The following is a 21728-nucleotide window of genomic DNA, read 5'->3' on the forward strand; positions in this document are numbered from 1 at the left end:
AACCACTGAGCCACCGAGACGTCCCCACAGTGGGTTCTTGAATCAGGTCTGACACTAATGTCACACAAAATACCAATTCATGAACTAAAAAGGCCTATGTGTAATTTCTCCATATTCAAAGGATGACTTGAGATCCTTTATTTTAAAGACCTAGTCATTCCAAAGTTTAACTAAGAGCAGATTTATTTCTCTTCAGTCTTTAACTTTTTGAGACTCAGGAATTTGTTCCATTTTGATGCACCAGGTTATATAAAATCACGTTTCATTTATTCGGGCAATTTCTACTTAATAATAGTTAGAAGTATCTTCACATGCCAGGTACTGCAGTAACATTTTGCTTTGATTATTCAACAAAAATCTTTAAAGATTTTCATCTTATTTGCCTATCTTATAGGCAAAGAAACTCCTTAAAAGATTACGATTTTAACTATCCCATTAAATACAACTGCAAATTGTTTTCAAATGAGGATCTGTTAATGGGAGAAAATGAAAAAAAGAGTAAGGAACCGAGTTAAAAATCGGACATGATTTAATACTGTCATTTATCATTAATTGTTCTGGGATAATTTAAATTCCACTAGCTTATTTTTTACGTTTTTTTTTTTTTTTTTTTTTTTTTTTACAGGTTATAATTGGGAAGCCGTATCCATATATCTGACTTATAATGTTCTAAGAATGGCAGTTAAATACAGTGCTATGTAAGACTGTTGATTTAAAAAAAATTGAGTATCAGATGAATGGGATCTATATAGTATTTCGGGGCTTAGCGAAGTCGTAAGCCATTAGGAATACTGTTTGTTAGTGATCCCACTACAGCTTTGCTAAGTGTCGCAGAGCCATAAAATAAGCCCTTTTAAATAAAAAGGTGACCTTGATAGTATGAAGACGCATGGCTTTAAGTGGCTTCAATTGTCACGGGGATGGAATCAGCATCCCCCCGGCTGGTGTGGACCACGAGGCCACCATCTCCTAACAACCTGCCAAGGGATGGGCTTTCACCTTCGACTACAGTGATGACATTGTGTCGGCGGGAGGCCCAAGCAGATGACCTTGTCCCCTGAAGGTGGCTCACGCTCTCGGGGTACCACAGCAGGACCTACAGCTGCCGCCTGACGGGAAGGGGCTGAGATCGAAGGCCCGGTGTCCGGAGGCGTCGGCCCCGCTATGCGGGGCTGGAAGCCATCACAGCCCCCGCCCCCCGGCGGACCCATCCCGGTTAACATCGGGAGCGTTTATGTCCTAGCACGTCCCTGGACTTGGGTATACCAGGGGGCCGTCCAGCCCTCCCAGGGGCTCCAGGGGGCTCCCGGCGTTACCCCCTTCTTTCCGCGGGGATAGAGCCACCACAGACAGAGGTGGCTCCATGGAAACACGAACTCCTCTGCCTCGTCCCAAGATGGCGACCAGCCCTGGTAGGACTCCAGGGAGCCCCGAGCCACTTCCCCTTCCCAGCAGGCCCTGCGCGGGCGACGACGGCAAGAAGGCAGGGGGCGGAGCCGGCGTGAGAGGGCGGGGCACAGCGCTGCGCCCGCCCGCGCGCACCCCAGCCCCGCCTCACGTCGCTGCGTCCCGGCCCGGAGCTCTCGCCCGGCCGGGCGGCGCGCGCTGCCTGCTGGGATACTCGGCCCGCCCAGCCAGTCCTCCCGGCTTGCGCTGCGGCCGCGAGATCCGCGTTTTTTTCCAAGATGGTGGCGCTGGGTTCGGGGTGACTGGCAGTAGACGACAGAGCCTGAATCCCCTTCGCCGGAACCTCGACACACCGCCTTCCTCCCGCTCACGCACCCCGCTGCCACTTAGCCATCCGCCGGCCTGCGCGCTCGCCTTCCGCCGCCGCCTCGGACTTGGGCTTCATCTTGCGGACCCAACGCTTCGGGCAGCGGGCGGCGGCGCCTCCCTCGGCGCGTCTCGGGGTCGCGCTCGGAGCAGTCCGCAGCCCAGCCCCGGCTCGGCGGGCCCCGCAGCTCCCCAGCGCGGACAGGCGGCGGCTGGCGGCGAGCTCGGGTTCTCTTGCGGCCCCGGCGCCCCCTTTCCCGGCCTCCGTCTCCGGAGAAGGAAGCGCGGGTCCCGCATGAGCCCCGGCGGTGGCGGCAGCGACAGGGAACGAGGCGGTGGCGGGCGGAGGCGGCGAGCGAAGGCTACTGCGACCAGTGAGGCAGCCGCGGCTGCGAGGGCCACGGCCCGGGCGCGGGGGCGACCGCAGGTCAGTGTGGCCGGGGGCCGTTCCCGACGTCGTCCGTGTCGCCGAGCCGCCTTCCGGGGCCTGGGAGGGAGGGTGGGAGGCCCCCGGACCGCGCGGCGGTGGGGGGGGGGGGGCGGCTGCTGCCAGGACTAGGCCTCTGGTGGCGGTGGCGGCGGCGGCGGCGGCTGCCTCCGTAACTGTCAGTCCTGGCCGAGGGCCGGAGGGAGGGTGGTGTGGCCGGAGGGGACGCGAGCGGGCCCGGGGCGGGGCGTGCAGGGCGTCGAGAGTTGGCCTCGGTGGAAGGGCTCGCGGAGCAGGCCGGAGCCGGGCTGGTAGGGCCGGCCCTCTCCTCCCGAGGGGAGAGTTTTTCTTGAGGGCTCGGCCCCGTGGGTGAAAAATGCTGAGCCTGGCGCTGCGGTGGGTTGGGATTTGGGGGTGGACGGTGGCGGGGGTGGGGTTGGGGGGGAGGGCGGATGAAGTGGGAAATCGAGCCCCGGGTCGCGTCCACAGATTATCCGCGTTTTCATGTTAAACGTGAGTTACCGGGTTTGCCAGAAATTCCCTTAAATGCAAACCTGCAAACAGTTGGCATTTTTTACTTTCCCTTTTCAGTTGAGAAAATGAAAAGGACTCTTTCTTCGTCATGGCGTGGAGGTTTTGTTGGTAAAGTGAGAATTGAACGTGGCAAATGCTTTAATCAATAAAATTGTTAGAAATGATTTTAATGTAGACTTAGACTCCTTCAAAGATAATTTAGTCTCTGAATTTTTAAAAACGACCAGTGGGCATACTAAAATAGAAACATTACTAAATCTGTCTGGGATTCTATTTATTAAGTGGCTAGGGTGCTGTTGAAATGTAAAAGAATAGTAATATGGGATTTACAGTCCATAGTTACCCTCCGTAAATATGAGGGGAATATGGATATGACCCATAATTTTGGAGAATTCCACTGCCTGCAATATTGAAAGAAGCAGGAAATTATTCCAGAATATTCTGGGGGGAAGAAAAGGGCCTGAAATGGAAAGGACCTAGAGTTTGGAAGTATAACTGTTAAAAAGTTACCTGTCAGAGTCACTGTGGATACCCAATAAATATCTTGAGTGAATTAGACAAGAAGGATAAGAAGTGTTTATTCATAATCTCTGACTAATAAGTACTCAGATTATTGTGTAAGCCATGTAAAAATTTAGAATTTAGAAAGATAAAAGTATAATTTTGTCATGATATATATAGAAATAATTTTAGAGGTAGATGGTGCTTATAAATCGGGTTATCACATTTGTAATAAAATGAATACAATATTCACGATGATGCTGATAAGACCAAAGAATGAACCTGAAGCCTTTTAAAGAAACTAATAATCATGACAACAAAAGCAAGAAATAAATTCAAGAAATAATGACCTTCTCCTTACAAGAATGGGACTGGAAACTAAGGAAGTCTTGTATCAATATATATTATCTAGTATGCTAAGTATTATGTACACTGTTGTCTGGACATTGCCTAGTTCTTGAGGACTTTACAGAGTAAATTACAATATTACAATGTTTTGGTTCCTTTTCAGGGGTTTTGTAAGCTGTTTTTGTTTTACTTCTCTGAAATTGTACATTTTTTTCATGGCTTAAAAAAATACCTTCTTAAGTATGCTTATTAGAAGTGTGAGGAAGACACATTCTCATCCCACTTGCCCAGCTCATGTAATAAGGTTTATTGGGTATTTAAAATTGGATTTTAACATTTAATCAGTTGTATTTCTTAAACTTTAGATCATTTTTAAAGTGGTACTCCTCTCTCCCCTCCAAAAAAGAAAAAAAAAAAATCACCCCACACATCTGAAATGATTTGCCATTTCAAATAAGCAGTCAGTGGAATAATCCAAAACTATGCATCATATCTAAATTTTTCAACCCAAACACTTGAAATATTTACAGATGTTTATTTTCTTAAATGATTATTGGTTATGTACTTGTCATGTTGCACATTTTTGTTTATATCTAAACTAGTATTGGTCAAAACAGGGACATTACATTAAGTACATAGGTATCTGTTAAGAAATTAGTTTTTTGATTTTTTTTATGAGTGAAGACAAGTTTTCTCTTTTTAGGATAATTCGGGATAACAGAGTTTTGGCTGATTTTGACATTCCCTGCTCTGCCCCCACTGCAAATGAAAAGATAAATTCAGACATTATAATGTATACAGGGAAGATAGCTTTGGAATTAGATTCCATTTTTACTTCTGGGCTCAACCTTACTTGTTTGATCTTAGAAAGTTACTTAGTCTTGGTGAGCTGCAGTTTTGTCATCTGTAAAATGGGGTGGTGAAACTAACTCAGTTTCAAGGATTAGAGTTCGTAAAATGTCTGACACTTCAGCCCTCAATAAGTATTATCATTTGAAATCTTCCTGAAACACCGTTTTTTTGTTCTTAATATTATTCTCACCTTACACACAGTGAACTCTTACCATGTTATCTTTTACGTTATTTTCATTCTCACTACCTATGAATTCCCTTTAAGGGCAGGGACTTCTAGAGATTACTAGAAAGTGTGTTGCCAGAGTGTGGATGAATTAGTTACCAGTAAATAGCTAACGTTATTGGGTACCTACTGTGACTGCTGTGAGGGTTAGGTGTAGGAGCTACAAAGACAGGAAACTGTGTGTTTGTCCTTTGGAGGCTTATAGTCTAGAGGACTTTCTCCACTTAACACCATGTTTTGTGAAGTCTATCACACAAGGGAGCCTCATCTGTGCTTTTGGTCATAGGGCAGTTCTGTGGACCCAACACTTCCTGCCTGCAGCTGCTATTCTAAAGAATATTGTTTTACGCTTTTAGACAACTATTTGGCACATGTGATATACTTTATATGCCTTTATACCTTGGTCCTACTCCATAACCCAAAATCGGGCACAGTATGTGTGTGTGTGTGTGTGCGCGCGCGCGTGTGTGTATGAAATTTACTTTGGTAGTTGTCCATAAAGACTTTGATATTTTTCTGGGGTGATTGTCTTCTGGTTCTAGATTTATAGAAGTTTCAAAGGTGAGTAGGACTGTTCTTGAGGCCAGGCACTCCATTTTACACCTGAAGAACTTGAACTGCAAAGCTTTAAAATGATTTTTTAAGGCCACCCAGTAGCAGAGCTAGAACCACAGTCTGAGTCTCTGGACTAGAGTTCAGGACTCTTTGTACACAGTGGCACATGTCCTCTCCTACCTAAAGGGAGTAGTTTGCTTCTATTTGAGTGTTTTCTACACTATTATAGGAAGACAGACTTCCTAAGATGCCATCTTTGGGCCTTCTCTGAGCATAACAGTGCAGGAAATGGGGCTTTTTCTTCTAATAAAGGAAGTCAATTAAAACTACAGTAAATAGAAATGATGTTAATGTACAAACATATCTTGTGTATGGAACAGGTGTTTAAAATATTTAAAGGTGCTATATAATGTCATAATTTAAATACATAAATACATATTTATAAATAATAAATATTTATACCGGCTTTCATTTTCATTTACTCTCAGAAATGTTACCTATAGTGTGCTTTTATCTAAGTTATCTTTAGTAAGTAAACACCATTATGGATAATAAGTTAAAGTTTTTTTAAGTTTAAGGCCAATCTGAGAATGAAAAAAAACTAATACTTGTTTTTTGTAATATTGCTGTTTGCAAATGAGATTTAGCTGACAGTTGTTACTGTTTGATTCTAAGCTTCATGACTGTGAACTCCCTAAATTATATATAAATTTTAAGTTTCAGAGTCTCAACAGGTTCAGTGAACAAAAGCCACCAAGAACCACTGATGTGGAGGAAGAAGCACTTACTTTGGTGTCAGAAGATCATGGGTTCATCCTTCCCATCTAGCTTCCTATCTGGTCCTAGCAGGTCATTTATCTTTCAAAGCCTATGTTCTGTTAACTTCTGTTAAATAAGGTGATACTTGCTTTGTCTGTTTCAAAGGATTGTTTTTCAGATGTGGTCATTCTCAAACATTGGAATAATACTGTATAAAGTGACCTTATACATGATTTAGTGACTTGTCCAAGAAATCAAAGTTGGTTAGTGGTAAACACATGATTGGAACCTTGGTGTATTTACATGCTTTTCTCTATAAACATTTTTAAACTTTTCGTACTTCCAGAAGTATTATTTTGGGAAATATTTAGTGCGTGAATTTATTTTAAATTTGTTAACTACATTTGAAATAAACAATAGATCTTAATAATTAGCGATGCGGGGGCAGCCCGGGTGGCTCAGTGGTTTAGTGCGCCTTCAGCCCGGCGCGTGATCCTGGAGACCTGGGGTCGAGTCCCACGTCAGGCTCCCCGCATGGAGCCTGCTTCTCCCTCTGCCTGTCTCTCTGCCTCTCTCTATGTCTCTCATGAATAAATAAATAAAATCTTTAAAAAAAATTGTTGATGCACTATTTGGTATCATTAATCCTTAGTCAAATTCCTTCTGTAATTACCTTTACTTCTTGACCTCTTGTTACTTTGATAAATGGCAGGTGAATCATAAGGTTGACATAGATTCTTACTTGGTAAGATTATTCCTGAAGTTCAAACCTAGTAAGTCTGCTGGAATCTACAAGACATCACATTGGATCATAGAAAAAAATCCTATATAAGACTTTATTAAAAGTCAGCATCTATGCCACAAATAAAAGCATGGAAGTTGCATTTGATCCCTCAACACTTATTATACAAATAGGATAAAATGTTCCTTAAATGAAACTCCTTGGCCAGTATGGAGCTTAATGTGACTCTTAACAGTTAAGTGTGATACAGAAGTTGACTTTCTATACTCTTCCAGGTTAGTTGAGGTTAGTCAAGCACAGATCCTTTTATATTACAGAAATAAAACGAAAAAAAAATTGACCTGTCTCTGCAGTATGCAGGCTTGTAACTCTTTGTTGCTAATGCGATGACTTCTTGTATCAAGAGGGATATCTTATCCATTTCAAGCTTCTAATATAATAGACTTCTATTCTTGGATGTGAGAGGATAGTTTTAGAATTGTTTTTGTGGCCTGTAACCACTATCTTAATATATTTACTTTTATATTCTTTGTAATTCAGAATAAATTCTGAATTTATCCTCTGAATTAAATATGCAGACAGTACCGAGAATAATGTAACAATCATGTATCTACCATTCAATATGGATAAATGTCACATTTTGTCTCTTGTACTCTTTAGCTCCATCTTTAAAACTGGTGTTATTCATTTTCTTCTGAGATGATACTTCTAGCACTGTAGATAACACTATGGGAATTTTCTTCGTACTGCCAACAAATACTTCCTTTCTCTTGTCAGATGTACAACATAATCCTTTTCCTTGGAAGGGAAAGGATGAAATGCCCACCAATGTTTTCTCTATAAAGGTAATGGGTCATAGGGAGAAACATGAGTATTTCCAGCTTATTAATTATTTTAGTATTTTTTCTTATGGATTCTATTTATTGTGCTTCTGTATGTGTATATGCGCCAATATTGATAACCGTATAATGTGCCGTAAATCAGGATGTTGATTATTTACCTTTGTTAAATAAAGTTTTGTTTGGGGAAAAATATAATCTTTCGAGCACCTGTTGTATGTGATATGTATACTGATCTATTTCACACAAAGAGTAATTGGGTAACATTTTTCTTTTATAGTTTTCTTTTTTTTTTTTTTCTAGATTTTATTTATTTATTCACAAGATACACAGAGAGAGACAGAGACATAGGAAGAGGGAGGAGAAGCAGGCTCCATGCAGGGAGCCTGATGGGACTCGATCCCAGGACTCCGGGATCATGCCCTGAGCAGGAGGCAGATGCTCAGCCACTGAGCCACCCAGGCATCCCCTCTTGTAGTTTTCTGAAGTGAGCTGACATTGCATTATATTCCATGTTGATGATAGAAACTATGCTGTTTAAGATACTCTAAATTTAAAACTTCTAAGAAATGAAAGTTTCCCTAATTACTTAAGCTGTTTCATTCATATTCAATTTCTTACACATTTTTCTATATCTGTGACATATTACTATAGACTGAAAGATTATATCCTTCCAAAATTTAATATGTTGGTATTGTAACGCCCATGGTAATGGTATTAGGTGGTGAGGCCTTTTGGAAGTGAGATCATGAGAGTAGAGTCTTCTTGAATGGGATTAGTGCCTTATAAAAGATTTCAGAGTTCCCTCTTCAGCCGTATGAGGACCCAGCCAGCAGACAGACAGCTAGCTGTCTGTAAACCAGGAAGGTGGTTCTTGTCAGATACTGAATTTGCCAGTTTCTTAGGCCCTAGGAATATGAGAAAGAAGTTTGTTTATAAGCCACCCAGTCTGTGGTATTTTGTTTTAGCAGCCTGAAATGGACTAGGACACATTAAATATATTTTAAAAAACAGAGAGGGAAAGTAGGAAATTAAATGGATAAAGTTTGGTAGGTAAGGTAGGGATACATTGTGCTTGACAGAATGGAAATGCTTAAAAAGTGGAGATAGTATTGAAATGTGAATGCTTAAGGAAATATATTAGAAAAACCAAGCTGACTTTAGTTTTAAATACATAAAACTAGATTTCTGCATTTCAGATATTATTGTATATTTCTTTACTGCCCAGAGTACTGTATTTCAAATTATCAACAGGAAAAAGTCTAACTGGTCTCATTTAACTTTAGAAGGGAGTCAGTTCACTCCTAAAATTCTTCTTACAACTTGTGGGCTAGATGAAAGGCAAGGAGGGGTGAACTTAAAAATAGTTGGATCTCAACTGGAAAATAGGTAAGTCACTTATCTCAACTGAAATTAAATCTTTTCTTTCCTCTTGGATTGAAGATTCTATGAGAACAATAAACATTTGCTGCCTGTCTCATTTTTTTTTCTTTTCATGTATAGTTTTATATATTTGTAGGTGCTTGATGAGTTGAGCACTACTTTTAGATATGTACTGTGGGTTGATGAACTAAGAAAGAATGGTCAGGAACAAAATCCTCTAGGCTTCAGAACTTTAATTTTAAGTAGATACAGGACTAGGGGTCAGCCTAGATAATGGGCCAAAGACCTATCTATGTTATGGCCCCACTTTACTGCCTCTCCCTGTACTGAATTTGACAAGGCTTTCCTAGTAGGAAGGGTATGTTTGTGTTCTCCGTAATTCTAGCTGACATCAAACTTTGAGAAATTGAGGCTTATCCCTACCTTACAAGTTTCTCTTAAGTGATCAAGATTTAATTCCCCTAAGTGCTATTTTAGACATGTAGCATGTGTTTAAAACTGCCATGACTACAATAGTATTTATTTTATGTTATCTCGATATCTTCCTTTAATAAGAGTAGATTGGGTTAGATGATCTCAAAGGTAACTTTCAGTTTAGATACTATATATATTCATTTTTTCTCTTTGAATATATGTTTTAATTATACTTAACACATACAGTAAATAATATAGGAAATATTCATTCCATTCAGAATTAAATTCTTCCACTTTTGATTCTTTGAGAAGTAAATGCAGTCTTACGTATTCACTTACAGCAACATCGTCCTAATCTTTCCCAGTCCTATTACCCTCTTTCTACTTAGATAATAACGATCCTGAGGTTGAGTATACATCATATTGTTTATACTTTTACTGTACCCCTGTACGAGTATCCATAAGTGATAGATGTTCTGTTTTAAATTTTTACGAATGGTACTGTATTGTACAGAATCTTTCATCAGATTCCTTTAAAAAATTTTTTTTGAGATATATGTATTGGTGGATGTGTGTCTAGTTTATTCAGTTTGCCATATGGTACTCCATTATATGGCTGTATAAAATGTATTTCACTATTGATGGATATTTTGAGTTATTTCCCTTTTTGTTATAAAAAATGCAGTGATTGCGTTTACACATTTTTTTTGGTTGAGATATTGGGCAGACTCATTAAAGTGAAATCCCTGGGAATAGGTTGTGAACAACTTTTACTTTATTAGATATTTTTTAATTCTTAAATGAAATCAATACACCAGTATATACTTTACTACCAATATATGTGTATTTTGTTTTCCAGCATCCTAGCCCATACTTGGGATTGTCCTATTTTAAAATTTTTGCAAATTTGATGGCTGTGAAATGATACCTTTTTTTTTCTACCTCACTTTAATTTGCATTAAATGGTGAAAATTGTGGGTAAATGGATATGAATTTTATTATTTTTGGTATCTTTTAAGTTTTGTAAATTAAAGAATTGTTTTAAAAGAAAGAGCCATTTTCATACAGTATATTTGTTGTAAGGGACCTTGAGGATCATCTCATACAACCTTCTTATTTTTCAGCGCAGCCATGAAAATTATCAGAATAAAATACTGCTTTTTGCCCATTATGGTATTCTCTTTTGGGATATAGAATCTCAAGTTTCAGTGTTGAAATCATGAGTCTTTTCCTTTATGATTTGTATTTTTTGTTAAAATCCTCTTTTATATTGTCTGCTAGGGGTTAAGAGGTTCATGTTATTTGGGATTTTGTGGGCTTTTTTTTTTTTTTTAAGATATTTTATTTATTCATAGAGACACAGAGAGGCAGAGGCAGAGGCAGAGGCAGAGGGAGAAGTAGGCTCCATGCAGGGAACCTGACGTGGGACTTGATCCCGGGTCTCCAGGATCATGCCCTGGGCTGCAGGCGGCGCTAAACCGCTGTGCCACCGGGGCTGCCCAGGATTTTGTGTTCTTGTGAGTTTTTTTTTTTTTTTTTTTTCTTTTTTTCATTTAGGTCCATGTGGGAGGGAGTCAGAAATCAGATTTTTTTTCATATGATAATCTAGTTGTTCCAACATTAAATATTGAATTCTTCCCTCTTTTTTTTTTTTTTTTTTTTGTCCCCTGTATCACCTGCCATGTACTTGGGTTTTAGTTTCTTTTTTTTTTGCTTTTTAAAAATTTTTTGGTCTTTCTCTTTAAAACACCAGTACTACATTGTTTCATTTCAAATAGGTTTATATTAAGCTTTGAAATCTGAGAATATAGGCCTCTCTTTTATTAATTTTCAGAACTATCCTGGCTCTTAGACTTTCATTCTTTCATAATCACTTAAAACTGGTTTATCAGATTCCTTTGGAGATATTATTTGAAATTGCATTGAATATATATTGAGAATTGATGTGGTTTATCTTGTTATTTATTTGATTCTTCTATATTTTGCATTTTTCTACATAAGTGCCTTTTACACATATCTCATGTTCTTAGATATTTGATTAATGTTTTTACATTTAAATAGCATCTTTTAATAACATTTGGTTGTTGCTGTATTGATTTTGTATCCATCAATTTGGATGAACTCCATCATTTCTAATAGTTTATAATTCTTTTGGATTATTGTGAACAAATTACAATTCTGTCTTTTCAAGTGATCTTTTAAAAATATAATTCTAACCTTGTTACTTTCTATTTAACATTTTTCTTTGACTTTCCATTGCTTTTAGAGTAAAATTCAAAAAGCATTATTAGTTAACCAAGTCCCACGTGATCTAGATTTTCTACTTCCTCAGCCTTACCTTTCTCCACACTCCCTATTGAACAGAACCATCCAATAGTACTGACCTTTTCAGTGTTTTGAGCTGTCCAACCTGTTTCTTTGCCAAACCCTTTGCCACTGCACATTTGGGCAACAAATTTCACCCATCCTTTAGGTCTCAGGGAATAGTGCTAAATATTCCAAAGTATTACTCAGGGAAGCCTTCTCTGAAGAATCCTCTTGTACTCACTGGTTTTAGTGCTTCCTTGTATTATGCTGTTATTGAATCCTGCTTTTTCTAAGTACATAATTTCAACTGCAATTATGTAATTTCTTTACTATTGAGTTGATTGTATGAGAAAAGTAAATGGTTCTCTATTTAAATGATTTTTTTACAGTAATCTTTAAACCAAATATGGGGCTCCCACAACCCCAAGATCAAGAGTCGGTGTCCCACCTTACTGAGCCAGCGAATTGTTCCCTCTCTTTTTTTTAATGTGCAATTTCAAGCATTTGTGAGTGTTGGGTGAATGAATGAATGTTCGTGTACTGATTGTTCTAGAAATATTACTCCAGTTGGTAGCTAATCAAAAGAATGAAGCTACTTTGAGGTATTTTACTGCACATTAATAGAAAATTAAATGCCCTCAATTTTTACTATTTATGTCCTTCAAGTATGGCTGGTCTTTAGAACAACAATTTTCTGTTTTTAATAGAAGCAGTCTAGTTCACTTAAAATTATATGTGGTAAGTTTTCTTAAAAGCAGTTTGAAGTTAAATTAGAAGCCAGTGGTCTTTTGTTATCCTTAAGTCAGATTTTATGAGTTTGATACACAGGTGAAATAAAATAAACCTGCAAGTACATGTTCATGATTATTTCAAGGAAAACCCACCTACCTTTAGTTATTTTAGTATCTTGTACTATACATCTTTGTGTGTGTGTGTGCGCGCGCGCGCGTGCGTGTATAACACAGGCTGAAAGCTAGCATAATTCTGAGTTTAATTTTAGGTTAGGCACTATATAAGATTGAACTCAAATGAACTATTAGTGCAAAAAGAACCCAGGGGAAAATTTCACAGTAGCAAGCCCTTGAGACTACGTGGCACATTTGCTTCTATTTTCAGTTCATAGAATAGTTGACTAGAATGAGTGATTTATCATTAAAACTAGGAAATTGAAATAATTCTGGTGACTTAGAATTTCTAAAGGATCTCCATAGATGACACTTGATCTACACTTAGATAAGATATGCTCACTGCTGTAAGTCATGTGATAAAATAAGTGTGTAAAGATAACCTTGTTGGGGGAAAATAACGTTTTATTATTGACCAATCATGAGTCTGCTTTCTATAGTTATTCAGATAGGTAAATAAGCATAATTTAATTAATTTCTAAAATGTTCACAGAACCCAGAGGGAGGGCAGACCAGTTGTTACTTTAGAGAGTTCAGTTCTTTTCCAGTGCACAGTGATTGTGATCCCAGAGTTCTCCTACGTATAACTGATTGTACAACCTAGATTTGCAGCACACTCTCAATTTTAAGTATTAGATTATTCCTATAAATCATAAAACCAAAAATTCCAACATTTTCATATTTCCAGAGAGCCTCCTTTATTTCCTGGTTGGTTGTCCCCCTCCCCCCATATTGGTGTGTAGAATTATTTTCGACTGAGGAAATACAGGTAGATAGCTGTATATTTTTAAGTACAAAAATAAATGAACGTTTCCTCTCTCTTTCTTAGCTAATTCTAAAACATAACAGTTGTTCAACGTAAGTGTGGAAAAACATAAAATTGCCTGGCAAATACCAAACAAGTATATCCATAACTACAGGTACATGCAGCTTTTATCCTTTCTTGAGAAATTAAAACAAACACACACAACACTGTAGTTTTTACAGTTTCTAACTTTATTGAGATATAATTCACATAACCATAAGATTAACCCTTTATTTATCTTTTATACAGATTTTATTTATTCATGAGAGAGAGAGGCAGAGATACAGGCAGAGGGAGAAGCAGGCTCAATGCAGGGAGCCTGACATGGGACTTGATCCCGGGACCCCAGGACCACACCCTGAGGCAAAGGCAAACACTCAACAGCTGAGCCACCCAGGCATCCCAGATTCACCCTTTTAAAGCATACATTTCAGTTTTAGTATATTTGGGTTGTAGTATATTCACTACCACTAATAGAACATTTTCATCATCCCCAAAAGAAACCCTGTACCTGTTAGTAGTCATTCCCTATTCCCTTGTCCTCCAGCCTCTTACAAACACTAATCTGCATGCTTTCTATGAATTTGCCTGTTCTAGATCTTTCATATATAAGAAATCATGAAATACGAGCCCTTTTGTGTATGGTTTCTTTTTACATAGAATTTTTAACTTTTTTTTAATGGCTGAATAGTATTATACTATGAATATATGAACTGTTCAGTCATCAGTTGATAAATATATTTGGATTGTGTCTTTTTTTATATGAATCACATTGCTATAAACACTCATATACAAACTTTTGTGTGAACATATATGTTCAGCTATCTTGGGTATATATATATATCTAGAGAAACTGCTGGGTCATGAGATATCTATGTTTAATATTTTGAAGAGCTACCAAAATCCTCCAAAGTGACTGCATCATTTTACAGTTGCATCAGTAATGTATGAAGGTTCTTTCTGATAGCTCTACTTCCATGCCAAAGATGATTGTCTCTATTTTAGTAATTTTTGTGTGTGAAGGTTTCTCTTTGTGGTTTTGATTTGCATTTGCTTAATGATTAATGATAACATTTCATGTGCTGATTGGCCCTCTTTGGAGAAGATCTACTCAAATCCTTTCCTGTGTTTTAATTTTTTCTTTTTACTGGGCTTTAAGCATTTTTTATATGTTCAGATGTAAGTCCCTTATCAGATAGATGATTTCCAACTATTTCTCCTCATGCTATAGGCTGTCTTTTCACTTTCATGATTGTTTCCTTGAAGCACCCAAGTTTTAATTTTTGATGAAGTCCAACTTACATATTTTTCTTTTGTTGCCTTTGGTGTTAAACCATTGCCTAATCTGAGGTCATAAAGGTTTATGTCTGTTTTCTCTAAGACTTTTGTAGTTTTAGTTCTACATTTAGGTCTGTCACCTGTTCTAAGTGAATTTTTGGATATGGTATGATAAGTTTAGATCTGGAATGCATTTGGGATGTTTTTGGATATGGTATACAAATACCTATCTTACATTTTTTTCCCACTTTGGTAGCCAATTTTTTAGACCACTTGAGGGGTCCTTTGCTCATTGATGTAAAATGCTGCCTTTTTATTTTATTCTCTTTTTTTTAAAGATTATTTTAGAGTAGTGGAGGAGCATAGGGAGAGGGAGAGGAATTGCAAGCAGACCCTGTTGAGCATGTAGCCCAGTTTGGGGCCCAATTCCACGACCCTGAGATCATGACCTAAACTAAAACCAAGAGTTGTATGCTTAACCAACTCAACCACCCAGGAACTCCAAAATGCCACTTATAAACTAAAAAAACGAAGTATAATTTGTATCCTATAATGTATACATTTTTTAAGTATACAGTTTTATGTATTTTGATGCATGTGTATACTGTAACAACTACCACAGTTAAGATACAGAACATTTGAGTTACTCCCCAAAAATGTTACTTTGGTAGTCATTCTTCCCTTTTTTAAAAAAAAAATTTTTTTTTTTCATTCTTCCCTTTTGGCTCTGGGCAACCATTGATCTGCTTGCTAGTTTTCCCTTTTCTAGAATTGCATATAAATAATATGGTAAGTTATGTACTCTTTTTTTGTTTGTTTGGCTTTGTTCCTTCAATACGTATTTGAGATTCCTCCATTTTGTGTTTATCAATTTTTTTTTTTTTTTCAAATATAGTGTGGCTGTGCCACAGTTTACTTATTTATTTGGTGAACATTTAGATTTTTTCCACCACTAGGCTGTTGTGAGAAAAGGTACTCTTTGCATGTGTCTTTGTGTGAACATACTTTGATTTATCCAGGGTAAACAACTTAAACTGGAATTACTAGATCATATAATAAGTTTATGTTTGAATTTATAAGGAATTATTTTCCAAATAGTTAATGCTATTTTGCATTCCCACGAGCACCGTTCTTTCAAATCCTTGCCAGCATTTGATATTCTCAAAAGGCAGACATTCTGATGGTTGTGTAATCCCATTGCAGTTTCTTTTTCTTTAACTGTAAAATACACATAACATAAAATCCACCATTTTAAACCATTTTTAAGTGTACAGTTCAGTGGCATAAAATACATGCGTGTTGTTTTGCAGCCATCACTCTTACTTATGCCTGGAACTTTCTCATCATCCCAAATTCAAATAGTAACACTTCCTCACCTCCTTGTCTTTCCCCTCTCTCCAGCCTCTGGTGACCACTGTTCTACTTTCTGTCTCTAAAAATTAGACTGTTCTAGCTACTTACATAAGTGTGATCATATAATATTTGTCCTTTTGCTTCTGGCTTGTTTCACTTACTGTGATATTCTCAAGGCTCACTCATGTTACAGCATGTATAAGAATTTCTGTTTTTCTTTTAAGTTTGATTTATTTTTGAGGGAGGGAGCATGAATGCAGGAGGAGAGGGGAGAGGAAGGTGCAAAGCAGACTCCCAGCCCAAAGCTGGGCTCCATCTATCTCATGGCTCTGAGATCATGACCTGAGCTGAAATCAAGTCAGGTGGTCAAATCACTAAGCCACCCAGGAGCTCCTCCTTCCTTTTAAGGCTGAATATTATTTCCTTGTATGTAAAAATACCACATTTTGTTTAGCCATTCATTCACTGGACACTTGGATTGCTCTTCTTGTATGTTTAGTTCTTGGGTATATACCTAGGAATGATAATGCTTGGTCATATGGTAATTCTGTTTAATTTTTTGGGGAAATCAGCGTATCATTTTCCATGAAAGCCGTACCCATTTTACGTTCCTACCAGCAATCAGAAAAAGATTCCAGTTTCTCCACATCCTTGCTAACACTTGTTATTTTGTTATTTTTTAAAAATAATTTTCATACTAAAGGGCGTGAATTATCATGGTTCTTACATTTCCATGATGATGAATGATGTTGAGAAGTTGTCATATGTTTATTGGCCATCTGTGTATTACCTTTTGTGAGTACCCAAATACTTTGCTCATTCTTTTCGGGATACGAATGCTTTATTAGATACATGTCTTTCTTCTGTGTCATTACTGATTTTTTTTTTTTTGGTCAATTATTTTATTAATTACTAAGAATATTGAAACCTTCAACCATAATTGTGAACTTGCTATCTTTTCTTTCAGGACTGTCCATTTGGTCTCATGTATTTTGAAGCTCCAGCTGTCATGTGCATTCATATTTAGGACTGTTAGGTACCTTTGAATTGATTCTTTATTGTTATGAAATATCTCTGTGGTCCTCTGTTAATGTTTATTGTCCTAAGGTTTACTTCGTCTGGTATCAGTATAACCACTCTTCCTTGTGATGATTCATGTTTACATATTACATCTTTTCCAACTTCTCTGTATAGTGTCTTTCTTTTAGACTGTGTATAGTTGCATCTTTTTGATTTTTACAATTTCTTGCTTTCTGAGTGTTTAGTCCATTTACATTTATTATACTTGACTACATGAATGGGTTTAAGACTACCAAGTTACTATTCATCTCTATTCCATCTACGTTCTTTTTTCTCCTCTTTCCTGTTTTCTTTTGGATTGAGCATTTTTATAGAAGTCTGTTTGATCTTTGCTATTAGCTTATACCTTCTCTGCCCCCAGGGGTTGTACTAGTATTTACAGTATATCCCTTAATTTATATCAGTCTGTTTTCAGAAATATACTTCTTAGAGTATATTGTGAGAATTCTAATAGAGTATAAATTTGTTTACCCTCCTCTGTCATCCTTTTGGTATTGTTGTCTTATATTTTACTTCTATGTAAATTATAAATTCCACAGTCTTACTTGTAATTATTTATTTTTTAAAAAATTTTATTTATTTATTCATGAAAGACCCAGAGAGAGAGGCAGAGACATAGGCAGAGGGAAAAGCAGGCTCTGCAAAGGGAGCCTGATGCGGTACTTGATCCCAGAACCCTAGGATCACACCCTGAGCCAAAGGCAGAAGTTCAACCACTGAGCCACCCAGGCATCCCTGTAATCATTTCTTTTATTTTTTATTTTTTTAAAATTAGTTCTTTTAAATGGCCAGTTGTTTTGTAAAGAAATTTAAAAATTGAAAAAAAACAGGTTATTAAACCAGATTTATCAACATTTTTTGGTATTTATGGTCATCTTTACCATTTTTATTTTCCTTTGTGTAGATTTCTTTATGTAGATGCTGTTTTCTATCTTGTGTTATTTCTCTTCTACTTGAAGAATTTAAAATTTTTTGAAGTGCAAATACATGAGCCAGAAAACTTTCAGGTTTTATTAGCATGAAAATGCCTTAATTTCTTTATTATTTTATTAGGAAAATACTCCAACTCAAGTGTGAAATAATTGTAGAATATAATTCCACAATTAACATTTTTCTTTGTGTTGTATCTGTCCATTATTTGTTTTAATTCTTAGAGGTTTTTCAAAGTAAGTTGCAGTTATTATTATTCCTCATCCTTAACTTCAGCATGTATGTTGTTAACTAAAGCTTAGTAATTTACTATTAGATAACTTTAGTATATTGAATTTAACTGATTTTAGTATATTATTCCAGTTATTTATTTCTGTGTACTAAATCACCCTTAAACATCAGCATTTAGTTTGCTTATGAGTCTGTGCTTTGTGCATACTGGAAGGCACAGCTTTGTCTTGGCTTCAAGTATGTCACAGTGGCTTGATAACTGGTGTAACTTGATAACTGGAGGCTAGAATTATCTGAAGTATGGTTCACAAATCTGGAGATTGATGCTGGCTCTTAGGACTTCAGCTAGAGTTCAGATCTAGAACACTTAAATGTTGCCTTTATGTGTGGTCGCTTAGCTTCCTTACCAGGTGGCTGACTTATTCAATATATGGTGACTGAATTTTAAGAGTATCTTAAAAGAGCAAGGCGGAAGTACATGGCATTTTTATAACCTAGCATTAAGTCACACAGCACCATACTCTTGATTCAAAGATCACAGAGGCCACTCATATTCAAGAAGAAGGGACATAGACCCCACCACCTGATGGGAGAATGCCAGTGTTAAGTTTGTAAGAATAGTATGTGTTATGGATTATATTGTGTGGTGACCATATTTGGAAAATAAAATCTGCCAAATATACATACCATTCCATGAGAGTTTTGACAAATGTGTACACCTTTGCAATCCAACCTATACCCATTTCTAGTCAATTTTTTCCTCCAAATCAACCATTGTTCTGATAACTTTATCTTAGATTAGTTTAGCTTACATTAGAATTTCATATGAATGGTATATTAATTTGTATGAGGTTTCTTTTATTCAGCATAGTATTTTTGAGATTCACCCGTGTTACTGCATGTGTAAGTTGTTTGTACCTTCATTCTTATACTGTTTTCAGTTCTTAGCTGTTATGAATAAAGCTAAAATGAATAATTCTTTAAAGTTGGTGTGAATATAATATCTTTTCTCTTGGATAAATGCCTAGGAATGTAATTTTTGGGTTATAGGGTAGTTATAATGCCAGATCTTTTCCCCAAATTCATTTGTTTTGTTTTATACTCCTACTAACAATAAATGAGATTTCCAGTTGCCTAGTGTTGTTAACATTTAGTTGTTTTGATATAGCCATTCTAGTAGTTGTATAGTAGTTTCTCTTCATTATTTTGGAGGGCAGTTTCACTTGATACATAATTCTAGATTGACTTTTTTTTTTTCAGTCTTTGTTTCTTTTTTTTAAAAGAAATATTTATATACATTTTTAAAGATTTTATTTATTTATTTATTTTAGAGATGTGTGCATAAGCTGGGGGAGGGCAGTGGAGGAGGAAGAGAGAGGGGGAAAGAATCTCAAGCTGACTTCGCAGTGAGCCTGGAGCCCAGTGCAGGGCTTGATCCTGTGTCCCCAAGATCACGACCTGAGCCAGAAACCAAGTCAGACACTTAACCAACTTAGCAACCTAGGTGCTCCATGTTAGCCTTTGTTTCTGATGAGAAGTCTGTGGTTATGCTTACCTTCTTTCCCTGTATTTGAAGTCTTTTCTTCCCCTCCCTCCCCCTTTTAAGATTTTCTCTTTATCACTGATTTCATTTGTGATTATCCTGCTTAGGATTTGCTCAGTTTTTCTTTTTGCATGTGTTTTTTTGATCTGTACATTTATAGTTTTATCAAATTTGAAGTGTCAGTCATTGTTTCTTTTTTAAATTACCTCCCCTCCTCTTACACAGTCTCTTTTTCTTGGGACTCCAGTTACATGTGTGTTAGACCAATTGATCTTGTCTCAGGTCATTAACATTTTTAGTCTTTGTGTCTCCCTGCTTCAATTTGCTTTGTTTTCGGTTTCATTGTTTTTTTCTTCCTACAGTGTCAAATACTTTCAGATATCTTAGTTTGTATTTCTAAAACTTCTATTTGGTTTTTATGTTTTCTGTTTCTTACTCATTCAGCCTTCAATTTTTGAGCATATTTATAATAGTATTTGAAAACCTTTATCTACTGGTTCCATCAGTTCTTTCATTTCAGGGTCCATTGATTATCGGTTTTTCTTTTGGTTCTAGGTCATATTTCTGTTTTCATAGTTACTTATTGGATGCTGCGCATTGTAGTTTTTTCCCCCTTTTTTTTTGAAGATTTTATGTATTTTTTCATGAGAGACAGAGAGGCAGAGGGAGAAGCAGGCTACATGCAGGGAGCCTGATGTGGGACTTGATCCCGGGACTCCAGGATCATGCCCTGAACTGAAGACAGACGCCCAACTGCTGAGCCACCCATGCATCCCAAGGATGCTGCACATTGTAATAGTCTGTTGTTGAGTGACTGGTTTTGTTGCCTTTTTAGAGTATTAAATTTTGTTTTGGCAGCCAGCTAAGTAACTTGCTGGCCACTTTGATCAAGGCTGTATTAGGGTGTGTATACAGAAGGCTATATTTAAGGCTAGTAGCTACTATAAAGGCATGGCCCTTTTTAGTTCTTTACAAAATGTCCCCAGTGTTAGTATGTTCTGTTCACTCTGGTTGGTGGGGGGGTGGAGTTTAGGGATTTCCCAGTCCTGTATGAGCTGGGAATATTTCAACTCACTACTCTTCTTTGTCTAGCTTCAGGGAATCTTTTGCCTTACAGTTCAGGTGCAGAATCAAAGGACTGCCAAGTGGCAGATTTCTGGAACGTTTTTTCTGTGTAGCTGCTCTCTTCTCACTTGGTTTTGCAAATTCTATCCTTCAGCCTCTGGAATGCTTGAGTTCTTGGTTTTCACTTTAGTGATACTGTTGTCCTCTGATTAGGTTTTCCCTACATTGGCTACATATTGAAAAGAGCCTCTAGGCAGAAATCTGAGCACGGGATGAGGGGGCTCATTTTATTTCTGTTGGTTCTCTCTTGGATCACAGTTCTGCACTGCCTGTTATCCAGCGCAGGGTCTGAAAACAGGAGTTTCATATAGGTTATCCAGTTGTTGTTTTCGTGTTTTGTTTTGACAAGAAGCAATTATTAACATACTTTTGGATATTTCTCTAGGCCTACCTTCTGTTCCACTTACCTATTTATCTAATGCTTGTACTTTACTGGGTTTTTAAAATAAATATTTAATTGAAATATAATATACATAGAGAAGAGTGCACATAAAATGTACATATAGCTTGTGAACTTTCACACACTAAACACATGTTTAGCCAGCATCCAGATCAAGAAATAACAGCAGCAGCAACTCTGAAGCCTCTTACACTGTTTATTCCCTCTCTTCCTCTGGGAGTAACTGCTATCCTATTATTAATTCTAATAGCATAAATTAGATTTGCCTGTTTTTATGCAGTATATCATTAGAATCCACATTTAGTTGTGTCTAGCTTCTCTCACTTAACATATTTGTGACATTCATCCACATTGTTGGTTGTAGTCATTGGTAGTTTATGGTAGTTGCTGTATAGTATTCCACTTTAGGAATATACCA

General features: G+C 37.5%; 1 protein-coding gene across 5 annotated transcripts in view; it reads left to right on the plus strand.

Annotated features, from left to right (window-relative positions):
- Positions 1-1681: 1681 nt before the first annotated feature.
- UBE3A (ubiquitin protein ligase E3A) overlaps positions 1682-21728 on the plus strand; it is a 95780-nt gene continuing 75733 nt past the window's right edge. For 3 of the 5 annotated variants that reach the window (XM_038532584.1, XM_038532585.1, XM_038532583.1), the window contains exon 1: positions 1682-2200. The gene's annotated coding sequence lies outside the window, so the exon portion shown is untranslated. The remainder of the gene's footprint in view (positions 2201-21728) is intronic. The other 2 variants (XM_038532589.1, XM_038532587.1) reach the window with 2 other exon arrangements.

The sequence above is a fragment of the Canis lupus genome, chromosome 3, assembly GCF_011100685.1.
Source record: "Canis lupus familiaris isolate Mischka breed German Shepherd chromosome 3, alternate assembly UU_Cfam_GSD_1.0, whole genome shotgun sequence".
In the NCBI taxonomy this organism is placed as follows: domain Eukaryota; kingdom Metazoa; phylum Chordata; class Mammalia; order Carnivora; family Canidae; genus Canis; species Canis lupus.